Source organism: Miniopterus schreibersii (assembly GCF_964146895.1).
Source record: "Miniopterus schreibersii genome assembly, contig: HAP1_SCAFFOLD_26, whole genome shotgun sequence".
Classification (NCBI taxonomy): Eukaryota; Metazoa; Chordata; class Mammalia; order Chiroptera; family Miniopteridae; genus Miniopterus; species Miniopterus schreibersii.
Window position 1 is genome coordinate 312,553 of NW_027669849.1, and position 18,936 is coordinate 331,488.

Here is an 18,936-nt window from a genome sequence, read left to right on the forward strand (position 1 = left end):
TGGGGCTTGTACTGTGTTTGACATATTTTGGGTGCTCAGTAAATATTAAATCAGTAGTAGAGTCTCCAGTTGTGGGATTAATAAACCAAGCCACTTACACACACAGCATAACTACACAACCTCAGATGGCCATGGTTAAAGCAAGGATAAATCATGCCCAGAAAAACACGCTACTCAATCTGGATTTGTCAATTCCAGCAATTCCAGGAACGAACTGTTATTTGGGTTCTTCTGTGAGCCTCTGGACCCAACCCCAGGAAGGACAGCATTTCAGTACATGGCGCCAAGCTCTGTCTGTCCTCTCCGAGACTGAATGTGCCTAAATCCACAGGTTCATCAAAGACAGAGTAGAGAATTTCAGGATTAACTTCTTTTGTATCTTTTTTTAAAACCTCACCTGAGGATATTTTTTTCCATTGACTTTTAGACAGTGGAAGGAAGGAAGGGAGAGAGAAGAGAGAGAAACATCAATTGCTTGCCTTCAGTACGAGCCTGAACTGGGGCTGGGGAGTGAACCTGCAGCTGAGGTACGTGTCCTTGAGCAGGAACGGAACCGCGACCTGTCAGTCGGAGCCCCGACCAGTACTCTAACCGCTGAGCCAAACCGGCCAGGGCCAGGATTAATTTCTATACCATCATGAATCTGGATCATTATTTAAATGTTAGCATTTACTCACACTCTTCCACACAGAATTTGTGAAATTTAAAGAACATTCAACACTTGGGCCTTTAAACAAAATTGGATCAGATTCCAAATCCTTCATGACAGAGTCACAAACAGGATTTTCTGGTACATCCAAAATAAAAGTTTAAAATGGATTTGGGTACACCTTCCCAGGGATCCATATATTTTGCTAAGATAAGCTAGTCTGCAGATGTTGGAAATGCAAAATATTTATTTGGATGGATGAGCGTTGCCATCTTGGTTTGTTAAAAGACCATACATCCCCAACCGGACTTCGTAAGTAGAAAGCCTCATTTTGAACTGCGCGTGCACACTTCCAACAGGTTTTAAATGGTTCTCCTCTGCTTTCCAAATCGATTTCTCATTTCCCACTCTTGATATCTCTATTCTGCCTTTTTTTTCTGCTACTTTCCCATATTATCTATGAAATACGTCCGTTCTGAATCTACCTCCGCCCCAGTGAAGGAGAGCGGGTGATATTCAAACATCCATCTTCCCGTGGGTCCTTCTACGGTGAGTCACCTTGGAGAGCCACCCTGGCTAATTCCGTTGCAGAGGGCGGACTGCACCCAACAAGTGGAGGGCTGCTGTCACTGCACTTCCTGTCCACTGTGGGCCCTTGGAGCTCACACAACTGAACGTTTCACAGATGACTCCAAGCAGAGGTGAGTAACAAGAGTTTGCTCAGAATCTCTGCAGGGCCCTTTATGTGACAAATCTCCTCGAGAGCTTGCATGAGGGGCCTAAGAAGGAGAGGTCAAGTGTGTTTCATTGTGATGTCTGGGGTTGAAGCCCGTACACCTAAGCCAGAATAAGCACTTAACAGTCTTTTTTTATTTTTTAATTTTAAATATGTTTTTATTGATTTCTGAGACGGGAAGGGAGGGAGGGAGAGAGAGAGAGAGAGAGAGAGAGAGAGAGAAACATCAGTGATGAGAGAGTCACTGATCTGATGCTTCCTGCATGCCCCACACTGGGGATTCCACAACCCAGACATGTGCCCCGACTGGGAATTGAACCACAATCTTCTGGTTCATAGGTCGTCGCTCAACTGCTGAGCCCCGAGTGCCGGGTGACAGAGTCTTTTAGGCATCCCCTCCTGCCCTCCCTCAGCTATCAAAAACCCTCTCCTTCCCTTGCTGGTGACTCAAGCCTGCCCCCCACACACACCCACCCCTGAATTCATCTCCTCCTTCTGGAACGGCATCTAATGATGAATGGAAAGCTACACTCTTTCTCACCACACACAATTAGTTATTGCCAAGCAATATAATAATAAAAAAAATCCTTTGATCTAGAAAAATTAAGTAAAAACTGCTGTGCGTTAGAAGTCAAGCGCTGGGCTCCTTCTCTAGCCCAGGACAGCACAGTTGCCCTTGGTCATGTACCACAAGGTTCGCCCAGGCACCTGGGTAGGAGGCACAGGGCTGCAGCATAACCTGCCCCAGGGCGGTCAGATGGGTGGCCTGGCCATGCTGGGTGTGCAGCAGGCAGGTTCCTGTGCGGGGCCAGTCCTTCTGGGGCCCTGCCCTTGCAGAGCAAACGTGGGGTCACACTGACCCCCTGCTTCTTACAAGACTCAACGCAGGCGCAGGTGGGAAATGAGAGCTCTTGTAAGCGCCTTCAAAGGCCATAACTGTTTCTTTAGAACACGCCCTTATGTATTCCCATTTGCTTCCTGCGCCAGGCTTCTCCAGCAAACCCCCTTTCCTTTCTGTGACATAATAACAGAACTCATAACACATCAACATTACTTCCTGGGAGACGGATGTCTACTTAGGCTTAAAATGACACTAATAACAAGCAGTCTTGAAGCGCAGCCGAGCCAAAGCCTGGCTGGATGCACGTCCTGTGGCCTGACGGAGCCACCAGGGAATGGGCTGGGTCAGCAGCATGCAGGTGCCTGTGGTCTCACGTCGCGGCAAAGGAGGCGTTTGGCTTGAGTGGAGGAAGAGGATCGGGAAGCGGGAGTTTTGGTGGGGCCCGCGTGCTGCATCAGCGCGTCTAGTGCCACCACTAGTGCCTCGGCCCCCTGCAAGGGCGAGCGGGCTCCGGGGACTGGCTGAGTGTCCACAGCTGGGCTGCTGGGGTCATTCTTCCTGCCGCAGAGCAAAGGGTGTTTCGCAGCACGCTGGTGGGTGGTTGGCAGGCCTGTGGCCCCTGGGGTGTGCAAGCCACTGCTCGTCGTGGGCTGTGCTCTCCACGTCTTGGAGGGAGTCACCAGCAACCAACTTCCTTTGGGTCAGCAGCAGCAGACGGACCCTGCGCAAAGTGGCCAGCTCCTGGCCTTCCAGGACCCTCTCCTGTGCCCAGCAGCGTGCCGCTGACCTTGGTCTATGCCACTGAATCGCAGCGCTTAGTGTACAGCGCCTTCCTCTGCTACCCAGGCGTCCTCCCGCAGCCCTTGCCCTGCAACCTTTCCCTGTGTGTGTGTGTGTGTGTGTGTGTGTGTGGCTGTTTTGGCTTCCTGTCCTCCTGGTGGATCTCCACGAGTTCATGGCTATTCCCAGGCTGAGCTGGGCACTGGCGGCGCCCCTGGCACCTCTGTAGCAGATCTCACTGTGGCCGAGAGCGCCAGACCCACACCAAGGCTACGCCGTGGTCGCCTCTGCTGGAGTCTTGCAAGCTCGGGCCCCTGTCTGAGGACGGCAGGACCCCGCAAGCGTGCGCTTCTGGCGGAGCGCTGGCGCACAAGTCCCTGCTCCTTCCGCGGCTTCGGGCCGCCTGCAATCTGTTGCCCCCACTCCCACCCCTAGAATGTCTTTCACCTGCTCCAGAGACTGGGTGGGCCAGAGCCTCATCTCCCACATTTTTCAGTGTCCTGCAACTGCTCTGTCCCTGGGACCACCCGCACCTGTGTCACCCACGAGGGTCTCCACTTCTTGCCAAACTCTGTGTCTTGCCTCACACCCCAACCCCTGCCTTTCTCCCTCACTCGTAATGCTCGAATCCAAGTGAGTCTAGAGGCTGTGCCCTGAATCTCGGCCCCGCCCTTGCTCTTTCACAGGCCCCGGCCCCTGGGCACTGTGGCATGTCCGGCGTTACTGAGGGTGGTGCAGGGGGCGCTGCAGTACCGGGGCATGATGCAAGGGAGCTCTGCTGTACAGGGGTGCTGCAGTACACGGTCCTGATGTATGTGGATGCTGCAGTACCAGAGCATGATGCAGGGCGCCGCTGCAATGCAGGGGCCTGTTGCAAGGGGGCGCTGGAGTACCGGTACCCAGACCCAGGGGGTGCTACTAAGCAGGGGAGCTGTAGTACCGGGCCCCGGCGCCAGGGGGCGCTGTGAGCAGTCGAGCTGCAGTACCGATCCACGGATACAGGGGGCGCTGCTGAGCAGTCGAGCTGCAGTACCGATCCCCGGCGCCAGGGGGCGCTGCTGAGTAGCCGAGCTGCAGTACCGATCCCCAGAGACAGGGGGCGCTGCTGAGCAGGGGCGCTGCAGTACCGTTTCCTGGTGCCAGGGGGCGCTGCTGAGCACGGGAGCTACAGTACCGATCCCCGGCTCCAGGGGGCGCAGCTGAGCAGCCGAGCTGCAGTACCGGGCCCCGGCGCCAGGGGGCGCTGCTGAGCAGGGGAGCTGCTGTACCGGGCCCCGGCGCCAGGGGGCGCTGCTGAGCAGGGGAGCTGCAGTACCGGGCCCCGGCGCCAGGGGGCGCTGCTGAGCAGGGGAGCTGCAGTACCGGGCCCCGGCGCCAGGGGGCGCTGCTGAGCAGGGGAGCTGCTGTACCGGGCCCCGGCGCCAGGGGGCGCTGCTGAGCACCCAAGTTTTTGCGAGCAGCTGGGCAATCTCTTGCTCGCCTGGTCCCGCAGGATCCAGCCCCAGGACCAGAGCATGACACTCAGCGTGGTCATCTGATGCCTCTGCACCTAGGCCTGCCTCATCTGATGCCCCTCCACCCCCCCTCTCTGGTCTGCGAGTGTGCCCGCGAGGCTGGACTGGGGAACCTCTTCCCAGAACCAGAGCTAAGCCAACACGGGCAGAACACGCAGCTCAGCCCTCTTACTCGGCCGCCCTTCCTTGTCCTCGAGTCTTTGTAAAACGTTACATGGGCTTTGCTGCTAGTGCTTTGCTTGGAGGAGGCCAGGGAGAGGGAAGGAGATTTACTATTTTCTATTTGTGCTTTACAGGTCAAGCAAAGCTCTTTCTCTGGTTTTCAAACAGTGTTTCTGAACCGTGGCCGCCTTCCTTGCTTTTCCTTCTGTTTGCCACTGGGTGAGACCAGAAGGGGCAATGAGGTAGGACGTAAAGCCTGTCGGTTTGCCTTTTTAAAAGTTTGCAACTCGGATATAATACCTGATATCGCTTAGCTGACTGGAACCCGTTTGTTTCTAGAATTCCGGGGAGGCGTGTATTACCAATCGACATCTAGGATGTTAGCGTTTCCTGAATAAGGCCTTGATACATCAAAGGGGGTTTTCATTTTAAATCCACTTGCATTTATACTGCAAAAGACTTACAAGTCACCTTCAAGAAGGTCTTGCTATTGTTTTTCCTCTCCTTACCCCCAATTGTATTTGAAAATGATGAGATAAATTAGTCAATGAAGAGATTAAATAGGAACAAAGTGGAAAAGGTACCAGTCACTTAAGGGGACATAGAGCTGTGCATAGGACAGACGTCCTACCTGTGGGTATGTTTGTGTGTACGCACCCAGTGTTTGCCACAAGGTGGGCGCTCAGGTATTTGCTTTTCTGAAACTGGGTGTAATCTGTGAGCTACAGCGTTCTCCTGCATCGTCTAATTGCTCGGTCGCAGCAGACCCACGGCGGTGGTCTTACAACTGCTCGCCACCTGCTCTGTAGCGACACACCTGGGACACGATCAACTCCGAATACAAGGACCGGGAGAAGCTTACTTAAGGTCAAAAGAGAAAAATAAACTGTCACTCCCCAGGATGCACAGAACACGTAATTCCAATCCCATGGTTAAGGGAACAGGTGAAGACTGTTGGGCTGTGATACCATGCTGATAATTCTCACCGTAACCTCCTGAGAGTTCTGTAAATGAGGACAAGTGCCCAGGGACAGGGGTTTCCACACTGATGTTGCAACAGTGACTGGGCAGTGAGAGCAGGAGTCTTAGGCAATGATACCTGGTATGCAGCTGTCAGATCAGCCCTGTGGCATCCCAGGGACCGGCTCCTGCGCTTCCAGCAGCGCCATTACCGGGAGGCTCAAGGCCACACACCCCATGTTTCCTTAGAGCATTCTTGGGGTATGTGTGGAGAGTGGGGGCGATGGGGAAAGGATGGGATTCGTCGGGGAGAAATATGATTGATTGTGGTCTCTTTGTTGCCAGGTTAAATTCACTGCTTCTTAGCTCTGGTAGCTCCTAGAGTCACCTGGGGAGCTTTCAGATAACATCACTGACTAGGCCCTGTCCTCAGAGAGTCCAGTCGATTTGAGATGGGCCTGGGCATAAGGGCTTTTCAAAGCATTTTAGTCGGTTTTAATATACGTTCAAGATTCAACTTTATAATTTTTAAAATTGGCTTGAGAGAGAGAGGAAGGGAGAGGGAGAGAGAAACATCAATGTGTGAAAGAGACATCGACCAGTTGCCTCCTGTACATGCCCCTACTGGGGCTCTAACCTGCAGTCTGGGTATGTGCCCTGACGGGAGTTGAACCTCTGACCCTTTGCTGGACAGGATGACCCTCCAACCAACTGAGCCACATTGGCCAGGGTAAGAAGTATCCTCTTTTTAATTAGTCTCAGAAACATCTGAGTGAAGCTTTCATTGTACCTGTCACAGGTGTTAAGAATTTGAAGTTGAATTCTGACAGTGAGTTACTTGGGGAAAACTCTTTTAAGCCTTCAGACAATACCTGATGAATCACATAGAGACAACTCGTTGTCATCAGGAATATATAGGTATGCTTTCAACAATTTCCTTCTATGTGTAAGGCACTGCGTGAGTCCAGTCAGATCAATTGCATTATAAAGTTATACACTACGAATTATTCCAAATCCAAAAATTGAAGTGTTCCCTGATTAGCTTGATGTAAGTAAGTCTATATCAACTGTGAGAAGAAGGTATCCCAATAATTACTAGAAAAGCGGCCACCTGTTTCTATCATGCTTACAACTTAACCTTTTTAATATTTATATGGATTTTATGGAGAGCCTAATGGGGTTGGAGAATTATGCTGTTTATAAACATTTTTACAAACTAAGCAAATTGGCAAATGAATAGCAACTAATTAATTCTTACCTTATGTGAAATCTCTTTGGGACTAGTTTGGCTATAATACTAACTTTAGCACTGGCCGGTGTGGCTCAGTTGGGTGAGTGCTGTCCCATGCACCGAGAGGTCGCCAGTTTGATTCTCAGTCAGGGCACATGCCCAGCTGGCAGGCTCGATCCCAAGTAGGCTGCATGCAGAAGGCAGCCGATGGATGTCTCTTTCTCATTGATGTTTCTCTCTCTCTCTCCCTTTCCCTCCCTCTCCCTCTAAAACACATAAAAATATATATTTAAAAAAATTGTTCTAAACAATTTAAAAACATATCTTTTTAAAATGTTATGAAAAAACTAACTTTAAAAAAATCTATCAGAAGTGAGTCCTAGAGAAATCCACACAGGGTTGAAAGTAGAAAATTTTATTTAATATAATCCACTTTAGGTAATACCAAGCATCCAATCCTCTCCTGCAAGGAGTCATACGGGCCATAGAGCTGGGAACTGAGCCAGTCTGGCACTTGGCAGCAGCCCTCTCCGAGGCTGACGGGAGGTTCTGTAATCCGCTTTGCAAGCATTGTCACCAGGTCTCACTTTTGGCAGTCAATCAATAGATTCATCTCACTAAATCGGCTGGGGAGTGTTTCAATATGTGTTGGCAACAGTTACCTGGAATTAGCAACTGTGAGGGATGCTAAGGTAACAGTATTCCGATTGATGTAACCTTCCTGAATTTTGTTCTTGTGGATTTTCAGCCTGCTCCTCTAGAGGGGGTGCTGAGTTCCAGGTTTATCTTCTCAGGTGGGCCAGTTAACCACCTCTGTCCTGTGGCTTGCATTCCTGAACATCAAGCAGTCTTGCAAAGGCAAGTCACAGAACTGACGTCAAGGGGACCCAGGCAAAGATCTGGGAGTGAGCCCAGGGTCCATTCCCCACAGATGAGAGGTCAGGAGCACCTGTTCCTCAAGGCAGTGCCTCCATTGATTTTCCTTCATGCGTTGATGCCTTTGCTATGTGTCTAAGATGCATGTGCGGCTGACTCACTTTGTGAAGCTCTTCAAGCTGGGGCTTGTACTGTGTTTGACATATTTTGGGTGCTCAGTAAATATTAAATCAGTAGTAGAGTCTCCAGTTGTGGGATTAATAAACCAAGCCACTTACACACACAGCATAACTACACAACCTCAGATGGCCATGGTTAAAGCAAGGATAAATCATGCCCAGAAAAACACGCTACTCAATCTGGATTTGTCAATTCCAGCAATTCCAGGAACGAACTGTTATTTGGGGTCTTCTGTGAGCCTCTGGACCCAACCCCAGGAAGGACAGCATTTCAGTACATGGCGCCAAGCTCTGTCTGTCCTCTCCGAGACTGAATGTGCCTAAATCCACAGGTTCATCAAAGACAGAGTAGAGAATTTCAGGATTAACTTCTTTTGTATCTTTTTTTAAAACCTCACCTGAGGATATTTTTTTCCATTGACTTTTAGACAGTGGAAGGAAGGAAGGGAGAGAGAAGAGAGAGAAACATCAATTGCTTGCCTTCAGTACGAGCCTGAACTGGGGCTGGGGAGTGAACCTGCAGCTGAGGTACGTGTCCTTGAGCAGGAACGGAACCGCGACCTGTCAGTCGGAGCCCCGACCAGTACTCTAACCGCTGAGCCAAACCGGCCAGGGCCAGGATTAATTTCTATACCATCATGAATCTGGATCATTATTTAAATGTTAGCATTTACTCACACTCTTCCACACAGAATTTGTGAAATTTAAAGAACATTCAACACTTGGGCCTTTAAACAAAATTGGATCAGATTCCAAATCCTTCATGACAGAGTCACAAACAGGATTTTCTGGTACATCCAAAATAAAAGTTTAAAATGGATTTGGGTACACCTTCCCAGGGATCCATATATTTTGCTAAGATAAGCTAGTCTGCAGATGTTGGAAATGCAAAATATTTATTTGGATGGATGAGCGTTGCCATCTTGGTTTGTTAAAAGACCATACATCCCCAACCGGACTTCGTAAGTAGAAAGCCTCATTTTGAACTGCGCGTGCACACTTCCAACAGGTTTTAAATGGTTCTCCTCTGCTTTCCAAATCGATTTCTCATTTCCCACTCTTGATATCTCTATTCTGCCTTTTTTTTCTGCTACTTTCCCATATTATCTATGAAATACGTCCGATCTGAATCTACCTCCGCCCCAGTGAAGGAGAGCGGGTGGGATTCAAACATCCATCTTCCCGTGGGTCCTTCTACGGTGAGTCACCTTGGAGAGCCACCCTGGCTAATTCCGTTGCAGAGGGCGGACTGCACCCAACAAGTGGAGGGCTGCTGTCACTGCACTTCCTGTCCACTGTGGGCCCTTGGAGCTCACACAACTGAACGTTTCACAGATGACTCCAAGCAGAGGTGAGTAACAAGAGTTTGCTCAGAATCTCTGCAGGGCCCTTTATGTGACAAATCTCCTCGAGAGCTTGCATGAGGGGCCTAAGAAGGAGAGGTCAAGTGTGTTTCATTGTGATGTCTGGGGTTGAAGCCCGTACACCTAAGCCAGAATAAGCACTTAACAGTCTTTTTTTATTTTTTAATTTTAAATATGTTTTTATTGATTTCTGAGACGGGAAGGGAGGGAGGGAGAGAGAGAGAGAGAGAGAGAGAGAGAGAGAGAGAGAGAGAGAGAGAGAAACATCAGTGATGAGAGAGTCACTGATCTGATGCTTCCTGCATGCCCCACACTGGGGATTCCACAACCCAGACATGTGCCCCGACTGGGAATTGAACCACAATCTTCTGGTTCATAGGTCGTCGCTCAACTGCTGAGCCCCGAGTGCCGGGTGACAGAGTCTTTTAGGCATCCCCTCCTGCCCTCCCTCAGCTATCCAAAACCCTCTCCTTCACTTGCTGGTGACTCAAGCCTGCCCCCCCACACACACCCACCCCTGAATTCATCTCCTCCTTCTGGAACGGCATCTAATGATGAATGGAAAGCTACACTCTTTCTCACCACACACAATTAGTTATTGCCAAGCAATATAATAATAAAAAAAATCCTTTGAGCTAGAAAAATTAAGTAAAAACTGCTGTGCGTTAGAAGTCAAGCGCTGGGCTCCTTCTCTAGCCCAGGACAGCACAGTTGCCCTTGGTCATGTACCACAAGGTTCGCCCAGGCACCTGGGTAGGAGGCACAGGGCTGCAGCATAAGCTGCCCCAGGGCGGTCAGATGGGTGGCCTGGCCATGCTGGGTGTGCAGCAGGCAGGTTCCTGTGCGGGGCCAGTCCTTCTGGGGCCCTGCCCTTGCAGAGCAAACGTGGGGTCACACTGACCTCCTGCTTCTTACAAGACTCAACGCAGGCGCAGGTGGGAAATGAGAGCTCTTGTAAGCGCCTTCAAAGGCCATAACTGTTTCTTTAGAACACGCCCTTATGTATTCCCATTTGCTTCCTGCGCCAGGCTTCTCCAGCAAACCCCCTTTCCTTTCTGTGACATAATAACAGAACTCATAACACATCAACATTACTTCCTGGGAGACGGATGTCTACTTAGGCTTAAAATGACACTAATAACAAGCAGTCTTGAAGCGCAGCCGAGCCAAAGCCTGGCTGGATGCACGTCCTGTGGCCTGACGGAGCTACCAGGGAATGGGCTGGGTCAGCAGCATGCAGGTGCCTGTGGTCTCACGTCGCGGCAAAGGAGGCGTTTGGCTTGAGTGGAGGAAGAGGATCGGGAAGCGGGAGTTTTGGTGGGGCCCGCGTGCTGCATCAGCGTGTCTAGTGCCACCACTAGTTCCTCGGCCCCCTGCAAGGGCGAGCGGGCTCCGGGGACTGGCTGAGTGTCCACAGCTGGGCTGCTGAGGTCATTCTTCCTGCCGCAGAGCAAAGGGTGTTTCGCAGCACGCTGGTGGGTGGTTGGCAAGCCTGTGGCCCCTGGGGTGTGCAAGCCACTGCTCGTCGTGGGCTGTGCTCTCCACGTCTTGGAGGGAGTCACCAGCAACCAACTTCCTTTGGGTCAGCAGCAGCAGACGGACCCTGCGCAAAGTGGCCAGCTCCTGGCCTTCCAGGACCGTCTCCTGTGCCCAGCAGCGTGCCGCTGACCTTGGTCTATGCCACTGAATCCCAGCGCTTAGTGTACAGCGCCTTCCTCTCCTACCCAGGCGTCCTCCCGCAGCCCTTGCCCTGCAACCTTTCCCTGTGTGTGTGTCTGTGTGTGGCTGTTTTGGCTTCCTGTCCTCCTGGTGGATCTCCACGAGTTCATGGCTATTCCCAGGCTGAGCTGGGCAGTGGCGGCGCCCCTGGCACCTCTGTAGCAGATCTCACTGTGGCCGAGAGCGCCAGACCCACACCAAGGCTATGCCGTGGTCGCCTCTGCTGGAGTCTTGCAAGCTCGGGCCCCTGTCTGAGGACGGCAGGACCCCGCAAGCGTGCGCTTCTGGTGGAGCGCTGGCGCACAAGTCCCTGCTCCTTCCGCGGCTTCGGGCCGCCTGCAATCTGTTGCCCCCACTCCCACCCCTAGAATGTCTTTCACCTGCTCCAGAGACTGGGTGGGCCAGAGCCTCATCTCCCACATTTTTCAGTGTCCTGCAACTGCTCTGTCCCTGGGACCACCCGCACCTGTGTCACCCACGAGGGTCTCCACTTCTTGCCAAACTCTGTGTCTTGCCTCACACCCCAACCCCTGCCTTTCTCCCTCACTCGTAATGCTCGAATCCAAGTGAGTCTAGAGGCTGTGCCCTGAATCTCGGCCCCGCCCTTGCTCTTTCACAGGCCCCGGCCCATGGGCACTGTGGCATGTCCGGCGTTACTGAGGGTGGTGCAGGGGGCGCTGCAGTACCGGGGCATGATGCATGGGAGCTCTGCTGTACAGGGGTGCTGCAGTACATGGTCCTGATGTATGTGGATGCTGCAGTAGCAGAGCATGATGCAGGGCGCCGCTGCAATGCAGGGGCCTGTTGCAAGGGGGCGCTGGAGTACCGGTACCCAGACCCAGGGGGTGCTACTAAGCAGGCGAGCTGTAGTACCGGGCCCCGGCGCCAGGGGGCGCTGCTGAGCAGTCGAGCTGCAGTACCGATCCCCGGCGCCAGGGGGCGCTGCTGAGTAGTCGAGCTGCAGTACCGATCCCCAGAGACAGGGGGCGCTGCTGAGCAGGGGCGCTGCAGTACCGTTTCCTGGTGCCAGGGGGCGCTGCTGAGCACGGGAGCTACAGTACCGATCCCCGGCTCCAGGGGGCGCAACTGAGCAGCCGAGCTGCAGTACCGGGCCCCGGCGCCAGGGGGCGCTGCTGAGCAGGGGAGCTGCTGTACCGGGCCCCGGCGCCAGGGGGCGCAGCTGAGCACCCAAGTTTTTGCGAGCAGCTGGGCAATCTCTTGCTCGCCTGGTCCCGCAGGATCCAGCCCCAGGACCAGAGCATGACACTCAGCGTGGTCATCTGATGCCTCTGCACCTAGGCCTGCCTCATCTGATGCCCCGCCACTCCCCCTCTCTGGTCTGCGAGTGTGCCCGCGAGGCTGGACTGGGGAACCTCTTCCCAGAACCAGAGCTAAGCCAACACGGGCAGAACACGCAGCTCAGCCCTCTCACTCAGCCGCCCTTCCTTGTCCTCGAGTCTTTGTAAAACGTTACATGGGCTTTGCTGCTAGTGCTTTGCTTGGAGGAGGCCAGGGAGAGGGAAGGAGATTTACTATTTTCTATTTGTGCTTTACAGGTCAAGCAAAGCTCTTTCTCTGGTTTTCAAACAGTGTTTCTGAACCGTGGCCGCCTTCCTTGCTTTTCCTTCTGTTTGCCACTGGGTGAGACCAGAAGGGGCAATGAGGTAGGACGTAAAGCCTGTCGGTTTGCCTTTTTAAAAGTTTGCAACTCGGATATAATACCTGATATCGCTTAGCTGACTGGAACCCGTTTGTTTCTAGAATTCCGGGGAGGCGTGTATTACCAATCGACATCTAGGATGTTAGCGTTTCCTGAATAAGGCCTTGATACATCAAAGGGGGTTTTCATTTTAAATCCACTTGCATTTATACTGCAAAAGACTTACAAGTCACCTTCAAGAAGGTCTTGCTATTGTTTTTCCTCTCCTTACCCGCAATTGTATTTGAAAATGATGAGATAAATTAGTCAATGAAGAGATTAAATAGGAACAAAGTGGAAAAGGTACCAGTCACTTAAGGGGACATACAGCTGTGCATAGGACAGACGTCCTACCTGTGGGTATGTTTGTGTGTACGCACCCACTGTTTGCCACAAGGTGGGCGCTCAGGTATTTGCTTTTCTGAAACTGGGTGTAATCTGTGAGCTACAGCGTTCTCCTGCATCGTCTAATTGCTCGGTCGCAGCAGACCCACGGCGGTGGTCTTACAACTGCTCGCCACCTGCTCTGTAGCGACACACCTGGGACACGATCAACTCCGAATACAAGGACCGGGAGAAGCTTACTTAAGGTCAAAAGAGAAAAATAAACTGTCACTCCCCAGGATGCACAGAACACGTACTTCCAATCCCATGGTTAAGGGAACAGGTGAAGACTGTTGGGCTGTGATACCATGCTGATAATTCTCACCGTAACCTCCTGAGAGTTCTGTAAATGAGGACAAGTGCCCAGGGACAGGGGTTTCCACATTGATGTTGCAACAGTGACTGGGCAGTGAGAGCAGGAGTCTTAGGCAATGATACCTGGTATGCAGCTGTCAGATCAGCCCTGTGGCATCCCAGGGACCGGCTCCTGCGCTTCCAGCAGCGCCATTACCGGGAGGCTCAAGGCCACACACCCCATGTTTCCTTAGAGCATTCTTGGGGTATGTGTGGAGAGTGGGGGCGATGGGGAAAGGATGGGATTCGTTGGGGAGAAATATGATTGATTGTGGTCTCTTTGTTGCCAGGTTAAATTCACTGCTTCTTAGCTCTGGTAGCTCCTAGAATCACCTGGGGAGCTTTCAGATAAGATCACTGACTAGGCCCTGTCCTCAGAGAGTCCAGTCGATTTGAGATGGGCCTGGGCATAAGGGCTTTTCAAAGCATTTTAGTTGGTTTTAATATACGTTCAAGATTCAACTTTATAATTTTTAAAATTGGCTTGAGAGAGAGAGGAAGGGAGAGGGAGAGAGAAACATCAATGTGTGAAAGAGACATCGACCAGTTGCCTCCTGTACATGCCCCTACTGGGGCTCTAACCTGCAGTCTGGGTACGTGCCCTGACGGGAGTTGAACCTCTGACCCTTTGCTGGACAGGATGACCCTCCAACCAACTGAGCCACATTGGCCAGGGTAAGAAGTATCCTCTTTTTAATTAGTCTCAGAAACATCTGAGTGAAGCTTTCATTGTACCTGTCACAGGTGTTAAGAATTTGAAGTTGAATTCTGACAGTGAGTTACTTGGGGAAAACTCTTTTAAGCCTTCAGACAATACCTGATGAATCACATAGAGACAACTCGTTGTCATCAGGAATATATAGGTATGCTTTCAACAATTTCCTTCTATGTGTAAGGCACTGCGTGAGTCCAGTCAGATCAATTGCATTATAAAGTTATACACTACGAATTATTCCAAATCCAAAAATTGAAGTGTTCCCTGATTAGCTTGATGTAAGTAAGTCTATATCAACTGTGAGAAGAAGGTATCCCAATAATTACTAGAAAAGCTGCCACCTGTTTCTATCATGCTTACAACTTAACCTTTTTAATATTTATATGGATTTTATGGAGAGCCTAATGGGGTTGGAGAATTATGCTGTTTATAAACATTTTTACAAACTAAGCAAATTGGCAAATGAATAGCAACTAATTAATTCTTACCTTATGTGAAATCTCTTTGGGACTAGTTTGGCTATAATACTAACTTTAGCACTGGCCGGTGTGGCTCAGTTGGGTGAGTGCTGTCCCATGCACCGAGAGGTCGCCAGTTTGATTCTCAGTCAGGGCACATGCCCAGGTGGCAGGCTCGATCCCAAGTAGGCTGCATGCAGAAGGCAGCCGATGGATGTCTCTTTCTCATTGATGTTTCTCTCTCTCTCTCCCTTTCCCTCCCTCTCCCTCTAAAACACATAAAAATATATATTTAAAAAAATTGTTCTAAACAATTTAAAAACATATCTTTTAAAAATGTTATGAAAAAACTAACTTTAAAAAAATCTATCAGAAGTGAGTCCTAGAGAAATCCACACAGGGTTGAAAGTAGAAAATTTTATTTAATATAATCCACTTTAGGTAATACCAAGCATCCAATCCTCTCCTGCAAGGAGTCATACGGGCCATAGAGCTGGGAACTGAGCCAGTCTGGCACTTGGCAGCAGCCCTCTCCGAGGCTGACGGGAGGTTCTGTAATCCGCTTTGCAAGCATTGTCACCAGGTCTCACTTTTGGCAGTCAATCAATAGATTCATCTCACTAAATCGGCTGGGGAGTGTTTCAATATGTGTTGGCAACAGTTACCTGGAATTAGCAACTGTGAGGGATGCTAAGGTAACAGTATTCCGATTGATGTAACCTTCCTGAATTTTGTTCTTGTGGATTTTCAGCCTGCTCCTCTAGAGGGGGTGCTGAGTTCCAGGTTTATATTCTCAGGTGGGCCAGTTAACCACCTCTGTCCTGTGGCTTGCATTCCTGAACATCAAGCAGTCTTGCAAAGGCAAGTCACAGAACTGACGTCAAGGGGACCCAGGCAAAGATCTGGGAGTGAGCCCAGGGTCCATTCCCCACAGATGAGAGGTCAGGAGCACCTGTTCCTCAAGGCAGTGCCTCCATTGATTTTCCTTCATGCGTTGATGCCTTTGCTATGTGTCTAAGATGCATGTGCGGCTGACTCACTTTGTGAAGCTCTTCAAGCTGGGGCTTGTACTGTGTTTGACATATTTTGGGTGCTCAGTAAATATTAAATCAGTAGTAGAGTCTCCAGTTGTGGGATTAATAAACCAAGCCACTTACACACACAGCATAACTACACAACCTCAGATGGCCATGGTTAAAGCAAGGATAAATCATGCCCAGAAAAACACGCTACTCAATCTGGATTTGTCAATTCCAGCAATTCCAGGAACGAACTGTTATTTGGGTTCTTCTGTGAGCCTCTGGACCCAACCCCAGGAAGGACAGCATTTCAGTACATGGCGCCAAGCTCTGTCTGTCCTCTCCAAGACTGAATGTGCCTACATCCACAGGTTCATCAAAGACAGAGTAGAGAATTTCAGGATTAACTTCTTTTGTATCTTTTTTTTAAACCTCACCTGAGGATATTTTTTTTCCATTGACTTTTAGACAGTGGAAGGAAGGAAGGGAGAGAGAAGAGAGAGAAACATCAATTGCTTGCCTTCAGTACGAGCCTGAACTGGGGCTGGGGAGTGAACCTGCAGCTGAGGTACGTGTCCTTGAGCAGGAACGGAACCGCGACCTGTCAGTCGGAGCCCCGACCAGTACTCTAACCGCTGAGCCAAACCGGCCAGGGCCAGTTTTAATTTCTATACCATCATGAATCTGGATCATTATTTAAATGTTAGCATTTACTCACACTCTTCCACACAGAATTTGTGAAATTTAAAGAACATTCAACACTTGGGCCTTTAAACAAAATTGGATCAGATTCCAAATCCTTCATGACAGAGTCACAAACGGGATTTTCTGGTACATCCAAAATAAAAGTTTAAAATGGATTTGGGTACACCTTCCCAGGGATCCATATATTTTGCTAAGATAAGCTAGTCTGCAGATGTTGGAAATGCAAAATATTTATTTGGATGGATGAGCGTTGCCATCTTGGTTTGTTAAAAGACCATACATCCCCAACCGGACTTCGTAAGTAGAAAGCCTTATTTTGAACTGCGCGTGCACACTTCCAACAGGTTTTAAATGGTTCTCCTCTGCTTTCCAAATCGATTTCTCATTTCCCACTCTTGATATCTCTATTCTGCCTTTTTTTTCTGCTACTTTCCCATATTATCTATGAAATACGTCCGTTCTGAATCTACCTCCACCCCAGTGAAGGAGAGCGGGTGATATTCAAACATCCATCTTCCCGTGGGTCCTTCTACGGTGAGTCACCTTGGAGAGCCACCCTGGCTAATTCCGTTGCAGAGGGCGGACTGCACCCAACAAGTGGAGGGCTGCTGTCACTGCACTTCCTGTCCACTGTGGGCCCTTGGAGCTCACACAACTGAATGTTTCACAGATGACTCCAAGCAGAGGTGAGTAACAAGAGTTTGCTCAGAATCTCTGCAGGGCCCTTTATGTGACAAATCTCCTCGAGAGCTTGCATGAGGGGCCTAAGAAGGAGAGGTCAAGTGTGTTTCATTGTGATGTCTGGGGTTGAAGCCCGTACACCTAAGCCAGAATAAGCACTTAACAGTCTTTTTTTATTTTTTAATTTTAAATAAGTTTTTATTGATTTCTGAGATGGGAAGGGAGGGAGGGAGAGAGAAAGAGAGAGAGAGAGAGAGAGAGAGAGAAACATCAGTGATGAGAGAGTCACTGATCTGATGCTTCCTGCATGCCCCACACTGGGGATTCCACAACCCAGACATGTGCCCCGACTGGGAATTGAACCACAATCTTCTGGTTCATAGGTCGTCGCTCAACTGCTGAGCCCCGAGTGCCGGGTGACAGAGTCTTTTAGGCATCCCCTCCTGCCCTCCCTCAGCTATCAAAAACCCTCTCCTTCACTTGCTGGTGACTCAAGCCTGCCCCCCCCCCACACCCACCCCTGAATTCATCTCCTCCTTCTGGAACGGCATCTAATGATGAATGGAAAGCTACACTCTTTCTCACCACACACAATTAGTTATTGCCAAGCAATAAAATAATAAAAAAAATCCTTTGAGCTAGAAAAATTAAGTAAAAACTGCTGTGCGTTAGAAGTCAAGCGCTGGGCTCCTTCTCTAGCCCAGGACAGCACAGTTGCCTTTGGTCATGTACTACAAGGTTCGCCCAGGCACCTGGGTTGGAGGCACAGGGCTGCAGCATAACCTGCACCAGGGCGGTCAGATGGGTGGCCTGGCCATGCTGGGTGTGCAGCAGGCAGGTTCCTGTGCGGGGCCAGTCCTTCTGGGGCCCTGCCCTTGCAGAGCAAACGTGGGGTCACACTGACCTCCTGCTTCTTACAAGACTCAACGCAGGCGCAGGTGGGAAATGAGAGCTCTTGTAAGCGCCTTCAAAGGCCATAACTGTTTCTTTAGAACACGCCCTTATGTATTCCCATTTGCTTCCTGCGCCAGGCTTCTCCAGCAAACCCCCTTTCCTTTCTGTGACATAATAACAGAACTCATAACACATCAACATTACTTCCTGGGAGACGGATGTCTACTTAGGCTTAAAATAACACTAATAACAAGCAGTCTTGAAGCGCAGCCGAGCCAAAGCCTGGCTGGATGCACGTCCTGTGGCCTGACGGAGCCACCAGGGAATGGGCTGGGTCAGCAGCATGCAGGTGCCTGTGGTCTCACGTCGCGGCAAAGGAGGCGTTTGGCTTGAGTGGAGGAAGAGGATCGGGAAGCGGGAGTTTTGGTGGGGCCTGCGTGCTGCATCAGCGCGTCTAGTGACACCACTAGTGCCTCGGCCCCCTGCAAGGGCGAGCGGGCTCCGGGGACTGGCTGAGTGTCCACAGCTGGGCTGCTGGGGTCATTCTTCCTGCCGCAGAGCAAAGGGTGTTTCGCAGCACGCTGGTGGGTGGTTGGCAGGCCTGTGGCCCCTGGGGTGTGCAAGCCACTGCTCGTCATGGGCTGTGCTCTCCACGTCTTGGAGGGAGTCACCAGCAACCAACTTCCTTTGGGTCAGCAGCAGCAGACGGACCCTGCGCAAAGTGGCCAGCTCCTGGCCTTCCAGGACCGTCTCCTGTGCCCAGCAGCGTGCCGCTGACCTTGGTCTATGCCACTGAATCCCAGCGCTTAGTGTACAGCGCCTTCCTCTCCTACCCAGGCGTCCTCCCGCAGCCCTTGCCCTGCAACCTTTCCCTGTGTGTGTGTGTGTGTGTGTGGCTGTTTTGGCTTCCTGTCCTCCTGGTGGATCTCCACGAGTTCATGGCTATTCCCAGGCTGAGCTGGGCAGTGGCGGCGCCCCTGGCACCTCTGTAGCAGATCTCACTGTGGCCGAGAGCG